At 32.8% G+C, this 9971-nt stretch overlaps 1 long non-coding RNA gene across 1 annotated transcript in view; it reads right to left on the bottom strand.

Annotated features, from left to right (window-relative positions):
* Positions 1-5067: 5067 nt before the first annotated feature.
* LOC145288247 (uncharacterized) overlaps positions 5068-9971 on the bottom strand; it is a 215351-nt gene continuing 210447 nt past the window's right edge. Inside the window, exon 3 of the long non-coding RNA XR_013869276.1 lies at positions 5068-6289. This is a non-coding gene — a long non-coding RNA (uncharacterized LOC145288247). The remainder of the gene's footprint in view (positions 6290-9971) is intronic.

Genomic DNA, 9971 nt, shown 5'->3' on the forward strand with positions numbered 1-9971 from the left:
ATTTACTTTCTGTTGACTAATCCGTAAATTAGGAAAACGTATGGAACAAAACACAATTAAACACATATTCTTACATAGCTTTATATCCAGATTCTCTCTTCGTAATGGTTCATTTAAGCTGCTCATACAAATAAACAAGAAACTAGTTACTCGCAGAAAATAGGAACTCGCAATTTCAGGAAAATTAATAATAAATAGTAAACAAAACGCAATAAACAAGTCGTCCATACAATAATTTCGAGGGGGTAGTAAGCGAGAATTCTGAATGCTTGCACGGATTTTGCGTCAAACTTTAGGCAACAATTAATCTAGATTAAAAAATCAGTCTTTCCCATGCCATCGCTACCATAAAATCCCGGGAAATCCTGATGGTGGACTTGAATTAGTACCTGCTATACTAAGAAAGAAGGCATCTGTTTCCTCTCAGCTTTTTACTATCCTGCACTCTCTTGATTTCTTTATTGCTGGAATATCGCGGCTGTAGTACCAGTATTCAATCATTCATGTGCAAAAACAGAACACACACAGTACTCAGTTCATGACTCCCTCCATTGTAAAATTATAGAGATATTATTCAATAAAGTTCCATCCTATTGTATATTCTAAGCGTTTTCTGAACGAGTATACATTTAGACAATCCCGATCAACTTTTCCTGATTCATCGGTCACCTTTTAACGGATTTACTATACACTGGATAAGGCCGCGAACTCCAAAGCTAGCTCTTGAGATATCTAAACACTTTAACAATATATGTGATCAATGTAGTTTTATGAAAATTAGAAAATCGATATTTTTAGACGTTGTCGGCTAAGTTAAAAATCCAGGTAGCCTTTGATGGCCGTCTCTAGAAACACCATGATATTAATGCGGGCGCAGAAGTAACTCAGACCATAGTTCCACTGATTATAATGCAATTAGATATACATAAAAGCAAGACAAAATAAAAATATATAATTAAATCACAAAAATACTTTAAAACAAAAATACAGAAGATCTAAAGAGACAATGATACTTTAAAGCTAAACTCTATGAAAAAAATTATTTAAAGAAAATTTGAAGTATGATAAAAAAGTTTTCCCGCGTAATCTTGTTCGAATTAATAGTAATAATTTTTAAATGTCAATGTGCAAACACTGGTGTATGTCTCTAAACCTAGTAATTAGATAACTGGAAATGATTGTCAACTGCATAATTCTCTGATATTGACTAGTTCTATTTATAACGATATATTTTTTTAAAATTTTTTGCCATAAAACGAAATACTGTTTGATATTTATTAATGTTATAACGCCTTTTGCTATTTCCTTCATATTTGTATTTGGTCATAATGACACTTTATCTCAACGTTTGTACGGACATATATCAAGATTACACCCAAGGGAGAATTGACGTGTTAAGATTGTTACCTATGTTGGAATGAAGTTTACTGCGATCGAATCTATCACAGTGTGTCGGACGGAAGTCCACGGACGTTAAAACTGGTGTCAGGCGACGGAAGAACGTATATGAACCTACGTATTCAAAATTGTTCCGAGGGGGCACTAAAAAGAGTATTGAATAATTAAATATGATCTGCATCGTCTTTATTAAAAACAACTTTTCTTTATGTCTGTATGTTTTGTCCAAGATATATATATATATATATATATATATATATATATATATATATATATGTATATATATATATATATATTTATATATATATACATATATATATATATATATCTTGGACAGATTTTCTTAGGTTTATATATATATATATATATATATATATATATATATATATATATATATATATATATATATAAACCCAAGAAAATCTGATGAGAAGCATTTAGCTGTAAAATTTCATAGCATGAAGTAAGTACTGTCCTATTTCCTTTTACCATAATCAATTTCGACCTGAAGATATAATAATGTTCTATTTAACTTTACTACTTATATTTTTATTGCTGCAGGGGAGTCACATCTTTATAAGGCTCGAAGGCTATTCGAAAATAAGAGTTGATGAATGGATAATATTCACATAGCCAACAGTGTATTAATATAATGTGGTTGAAAAGGGATAGAAATGGATCATTTCCGGGACGGCTTTACAAGACGACTATGTTTTGGTCAACTGGAAATAAGACTGCCGAAGCATAGTTCCACAGACGTGCAGTTTCAGAAATGAACATTTGTTCATGGAATTTTCGTTTAGATTAAGGAACATATAATAAGTTGGGGAAACTGTTGATTTTCGTTGTAGCTAAACGAGGGTATTTAGAAAAGGTTGTCACGGGAGACCATGAATTTAATCTTAGTCTAGTATCTGCTATGAAAATATCGATAGAGTAGAGACAAGCTTGCAACCTCTTGTCTGTGGAAAGCGATTAAATGGAAGAAAAGAGAGCATCAACTACAAGGTCGTATAGCGGGTTTTGATCTTACTCCAGGGACGATAAGATACTCCGAACAGTCCTCGCCCAGATAAAGCAACAGTACGCTATTTAAGGTCGATTACATGTAGACGATTGCAGGAATAAGATATATTCGCAGTGGTAAGATAACACACGTATTTCTAGCAACCTTGCAAACAGACTTGAGGAAAATCTGATATTTAAGGCCTATGTAAAATTTAGTTATTACGCACGCACGAGCGCGCACACACATATACATATATATATATTATATATTATATATATTATATATATATATATATATATATATATATATATATATAGTTATTACTATATCAAGGAAAATAGCATATACTTTTCATCGTTTGGATTCTGGATTCTGTATCCGTCGAAATCTTATATATTCTTATATAATGTGATATGGTCCTCGGGTGTTAACTGTGTCTAACTGTGTCTGTTATATACTCGAGATTTAAATCAATGATAAACATACTTTGTTCTAATAGCCCTAGTTATTATATATATATATATATATATATATATATATATATATGTGTGTGTGTGGGTGTGTGTTCATGTGGTGGTATACATGTGTATGTGCGTGTAAATTAAAGTAACATATGCATATACATGTGTGCGTCTGCATGCCTATGAGGTACTAGTACATTCACAAGTTTTGGTTTGACAGAGCCTGTCTTTTATATAATATATATTTGCTACACTTTATTATTTTAGCAATCTGAAAATATTACATTCTATCTGTAGTAACATTTCCTTAAAATTCATTTTAATGCAGGATGACAGGTAATCTATGTGACAAACACCAACATCGTATTAAGAACAGTAAACCTAGTGAATACAATTCTCTGTGTGATCATTTTTCTATAACATTATCCATGTATTATACATGAAAATATTTTATTGCATTTATGGGCCATGTTTTACAAGTAAAGTTCTATTGTATCGATTTATAGAGTAGGAGAGAGAAAATATAACATTACATATACATACATACATACTATAACATTCCTAATCGATTTACATTTTAAGGTAGACAATTTTCTAAGACGATCAATAAATTCAGGATACATGGCATTATAGTGCCACTCCATGGATTAGACACAAAAAGGAATCTCATAAAATTTCAATAATTAATATAATTAAAATGTTGCTTTAGCGGAATCCAAGGGTTTCAATGAGCTAGAATACCTTGAAAGGTTAGGTTGACCATTAAGCCCTAGTAAATTCAAAAGCTTACAGACACAAACAAATTAGTAAAGGAAGAAAGATATAAGATGCTGTTTCAGAGAACCGCGGAGTTAAACTGGCAAGAAATTATTCTACCGGTGTGAATATACCTAACTTACAACACAAAAAATGTACATACCTGTATGATCATTAAAACTTTTATAAGTCACAGTTCTGACCAAAATTTTCGAAACTGGAAGAATATCCCTGATAAATGTAGTGGAAGAACTAAAAGTCAAACAAGATACCTATCGAAACAATTCTAATCCCTTGGCTCAATTCACAATGGGACTTTAAACATGTTCTGCTTTTGCCACAGAACTCTAGGAAGTCAATCTTCCTGGGTATATAAACTCTGTACGCGGCTGATCTTCACACAGTAGTATTTTATTTGGTTTACGTTGGAAACGAATTCCTGTGCAAATATAAGTTTTAATATGAATTTTCTGACAATGTTTATTAACAGAGTGGGGCTAATTAGGCAAGGACATGCTCTGATCCATAGCAAAAACCCTCTCAAATGTATGAAGTCAATCATATTACAAACATTTTCTTAGGCTACTATTCAATTACATTTATTTTCTTACAATAGATACTACTTTAGTTTCACTTTTTATTGAAAAAATGCTAAAACAGGTATTTCTGTTGTTACTTCTCAGCCTATAAAATTTTGAACGTGTTCATGTATTTAAATGAATATGAACTGTTTGAAAAGTATAGATTTGGTGTGTATAGTTATTTCAATTTGTATATTACAGAGACGTTTATAACATGTAAACATGCAAGACCCGAATCGAATTAAGATAAACGATGATTTTACCAGGTCGATAACATATAAAACCCAGATATAGCTATCACAAATAGTAATAAACAGTACTTTATATTATGTCAAGTTTAATCTGCAATCATTAAATTTGCAATCATTAAAAGTTAATTTTATTAGCATATCATAGTCAGCGTTCACCATTATCAATAATATCAATTAAATATCTGGGAGCACATAACTTGTGTAGTAAATGCAATGAAACTACAGTGAAATACTGACATACTGCGTGTTTCTACATTCATATGTATATATATATATATATTTATATATATAACACTCACATATATATACATATATATATGTATATATATATATATATATATATATATATATACATACTTCATTTACTCATATAAATTAATCTACGAACGTATGAATTTATGCGCAAACTTTTAGTATTTACTTCAACAGTGCTCAATAGGTAGGTAGAGCATAAGGCATAAGCCTTAAGAATCCTCGCGTGGATGAAACGCGGAATATTCTGTGTAGGTTAATCGCTATATATATATTTTATAACTTTGTATATATTTATATATATATATATATATATATATACATATATATATATATATATATATATAGGGTGCCCCAAAAAACACGGGTCCTAAATATAATTAGGCCCGTTTCTTAGTTTTTTGTTCGAATGAAATGAAAATTTGGTCATAACTAGTTTATTATATTTAAAATATCACATCAGAGCACTAGGGTATTTGGCCTTTTTTTCCTCCGTTCTACAGCATATATTCTAGATGACCTCCATTTAGCTCCGCGCATTTCTTGAGGCGCAGCACGAAGTTATCCATGACCTTCTTACAGACCGAATTGGTAATGCCTCTCATTTCTTCTCTGATGGTTTCCTTGAGTTACATGATGGTTCTGGGTTTCCCTTCGTAGACTCTGTCCTTAAGATAGCCCCAGGGAAAAATCTGGTAGGCTTAGGTCCGGGCTATGGGGTCGCCACTCAAAATCAGCCAATCTCGGGACACGTTTGAGGTGTGAGAACTTGCTCCGTCCTGCTGGACCAGAACTTGCTCATGAGCGAGGGGTAGATGGTCTGGAGCTCACTCTTGAAGGTTTGGAGGACCCCCACATACCGCTCCTTGGTGACTGTCACTGCTGCGCCTTATTCTTCGATGAAGATTGGTGCAATGATGTCTCTGGCCGAGATTGTAGCCCACACCGTGCACTTAGGAGAGTGCAGAGGTTTGGTGGCTACCTCATTGGGTCTGGAGTATCCCCATAAGACATTTGTCTTGGAGTTCGCCTTTCCATCAAGATGGAAGTAGGCTTCAACTGAGGTCCAAAGCAGATTAAGGAAACTTGGTGTCTCCTCGATCTTCATGAGCATCTTGACTGTAAATCCCCCTCTGCTTCTTGTCTAAGGCTCTAAGGGTCTGCAACGTCTGTATTCTGTATGGGTAAGCCCTGATATCGATCACCAGCACTTTCTTGCAAGTTTCACGGGATGTACCGAGGGACTGACTTCGCTTACGCACAGAGCGTATCGAACTCTGTTGGAGAGACTCTCTTACTCTTCGACCAGCTCGGCTGTTCGCTTCTTTGGACGTCCCGAGTGGCTTGGAAGGTTCTCTCTGGCAGCGTTGAGGTGCTCAGCGGTCTCATACTGATCGAAGTGGTCCACCCAGTTCTGAAATCTGCGTTTGGATGGAGCCTTTTCACATTCGAACTGACGCATGAAACTGCCCTGGGTTTTGTTAAACGTCCCTGTCTTGTAGTAAAATTTAACAGAGTGTTTTCTTTGTCGCAGCTCCCACTGGGGTCTTGGTTACTCATGGGCGTTGATTCTGCCATGTCCTGTAAAATAAGGGCAATCGGTTAATAAATAATGGATATATCAAATAACGTGTACACTGGACCCGTTTTTTGGGTCACTCAGTATATATATATATATATATATATATATATATATATATATATATATATATACATACATATATACATATATATATATATTTGTATATATATATATATATAGTTGGTATAAAAAAGATTATATGCATATATAGAAAATAACTTTGCATTATAAATTTAGGCTATCGATATTCCTTTAAAAAGGTGTAGGTTGGGTATTCTCAAATTCCCTGATAAAGAATGAAAATGCATTAATATAATCAATACTACGGCAAAACAATAGAGATCGTTAAAAAAAAGTATCTAAACAAGCAGAGAAAAAGTTAATTACTTATAATATGTTCGCCTCAACATATACAAACTAATTAGAATACCAGAATACAACGACGCAGAATTCCATCTACACGCTCACACGTCCGAATTGCAGAAATAAGTAAAATACCGTAAAGAAAACAAAAAAAAGCAAAACGGAACAGGAATTTCATAATAGACTCACGCGAGATACATAGACAAACAACTGTCCCGTCAGGGGGTCGAGGTAATTAGATGAAACCAGGAAAATACGTAGCGAATCACGCAAGTTGCAGTTTAATTAAAATTTAAACTGGCCGGGCCGTCTGTACCGAGAGAGTAGGTCGATTAAGTTCCAGTTTATCGCATTTTCAATTGAGAACTACACGTATCAGTAGGTGTAAACGATTTTTTTTAATACGATGCGCGCCCATTTAAATTTTAATTGCTGTACATTTATAGATATTTAATTTCCGGTTGCGGTTGGGAATATTAAATTTTAAAACCTTTTAGCTCCTTTTTACTGTATGTGCGTCTGTGTGTCTGTGTGTCTGTGTGTCTGTCTTTCTCTTTTTCTTTTTATCTCTCCCCATGCATATATATATATATATATATATATATATATATATATATATAGATAAGTAGACAGAGAGAGAGAGAGATAGAGAGAGAGAGAGAGGAGAGCGGCAGAGAAATGGAGAGAGCGATAAATAATATGTAGTTATGGATCTGATCCTGGCCAAAAACCTGGATATTCTGACGACGTCTGCTGATCGAAAACACTCGTATCCATGGATAACATACATGTACGCACAAATATCAAAATATTTAATAAAATAAAATTAACTATTTTTTTTTAAATACATCCCACTAATAAAAATGTCGATACATTAATATTCGGAACAAAATGGCAGCTAATTCTTTGATCGCTAACTTAGCGAAATCCGTACGAAACAAAGATCTTTAAAACTGTTAATGTAACTAAAATTAATCACAACTATACATATATATATATATATATATATATATATATATATATATGTATATATCCACACACATAAATACTATATATATATATATATATATATATACATACATACACACACACACACATATATATATATATATATATATATATATATATATATATATGACAAAAGACTACATTGCAAATTTTATTACGTTGTCTTTCTTACAATTGTTTTTTTTAAATACTTTGACATTCTCTATTCTTGACAGGTTCTTCCTTATTATAAAATCATTGAATTTATTATTATATCAATCAGTAATTAACAGTGAGAAATTTGAAATATAGATTATTTATTGCATGTTTCAGAAATTAAGGATTAGTAAAATCAAATGGATAAATATAAAAGAAAGAATATATTCCCTCAGATAAGGGTATATGTGTGCATATATTTTTATGCACATGGCATTTTGTAGGGACCAAAAACCATAATTGTCTCAGTATAGATGATTTTCTACCGTTTGACCAATGGCAAATTAATTTAAGAGTAGCATCAAAACAGACACTGCATTTCGATCTTTGCCAAAAGGGCAAGAACAACAGAAAAATCATGCCTTGTTTCTGTTTAATTCTATAATATGAATACCACCTATCTATTTAAATGTATGTATGTATGCATATTTGTATGTCTGCCTAAAATTTTCGACAGCGGCGACGGATTATCACGAGATCGATATCATGTTGAAGCCCTATCATTCGAACGACAATATCGAATGATTGGTCTAAAACATTAATTCCGTCACCCTCAACAGGGAAATTTTTCTACACGGAGTTGTCGCTTTTATCGCAAATATTTTCGTAAGTCATCTCCCTTTATCGATTGACTAGCTTCCATTTTAACATCGTCACTTCCGATATGGCGATAGACATAACGGCAAAGACGTCACTTTTTTATTATTTACGTTCATTTCCTCCTTCGCGGTACGGGTTCGAGCCTGTCTGCCTAGTACAACGTTTTTTGCCCAACACCCACCTCCAAACACCCAGCCAATGCCGAGCACCCAGGCTAGTTTCAAAGAAAATACAGCTTTGTTATACATGAGTCGATGATTGCATACATCTGCAAAAGATATAGCTAATTCGCATCTGCTTCTAAACATTAATTTAAATTAATTCCGTTTTTATTTCAATTTTCTCATGGAATGGTAATATTTAGTAAATTATTACGTGTAATTATATTCTGTAGCTATTCTATATTATTTATATTTGCGTAATATTTGCATAAAAAGTTTATAGTAAAGACAAACCTCTTTCTCTCTCTCTCTCTCTCTCTATATATATATATATATATATATATATATATATATATATGCGCGTGTGTGTGGGTGTGTGTGTATTTGTTTAAAACATTTGTCTAACAATCTCGTCTGTCAGTTTTTGGTCTGTGCATAGTAAATTTCAAAACATTAAGCATTCGAAACAATGTAAAACTTTATATTTGGGTTTTGGCCGGTGAAATCGTAGCAAAATTCTGAAAATTGAAAGAAAATGGCATTTGCTTGGTTAAAGCGTAACGACAGTATTACGAGTATGCATGCGTAACGTAAACCTACTGGTTCCTGTTTTAATTTGTTGCTTTGCTGTAAACATGTATTCATAAGTCATATCTTAACGTCAAAGGAAACGTAAATAGGAAGCTAAACGTTTTTTGTTTCTTTGTTGATGGTTGCGCACAAGTCATATATGAAACCTTTTTAAATCATTACTATGTATGGGGCCAAATATTATATAATAATACATATTAAACCTGTATTGATCAAACTATCACTAATTATCATAAACATATCCACAACACATTAAATAAAAACGTAACTAGCAGCATCCGTTAATAGGCGTTGCACAGTGGGAGCATTCCTCCCTCGCAAAAAAGTAAACTACGGTTTATATTAGGGGTAACTGCCGTCCCTGAACAATTGCAGACAATTGTGGCCGTGGGTGAAATGAAATGATCCGGCTTTCGCAGGCAATAATGCTTGATTTAGTCAATAAACTGCAGGTACTGTTTGAATTTAAAAAAAAAAAAAAAAAGGTTTTCGCAAATCGGAATGAACTGATATAATTACGAAAAATTATTCTATTAGAATTATAATGGAAAGTAAACACATAAGTTTTAGAAGTTAGGGATCCTAACTTCATATAAATTGTTTAGATCGAAATCAGTGGTAGACGTTCTAGTTGTGTTCGTTTATTGTTTAAGTCTTCCTCTTTTCATCACTTCATCCAATGCTATTAATGGAAATGCTAGTTTTTTGTTGTTATTTAACATGGTAAACAAAAGAATTATGACTTTTGTCACATCACTTCACT

This window comes from Euprymna scolopes, chromosome 11 (assembly GCF_053919585.1).
Source record: "Euprymna scolopes isolate OS-2025 chromosome 11, ASM5391958v1, whole genome shotgun sequence".
Taxonomy (NCBI): domain Eukaryota; kingdom Metazoa; phylum Mollusca; class Cephalopoda; order Sepiida; family Sepiolidae; genus Euprymna; species Euprymna scolopes.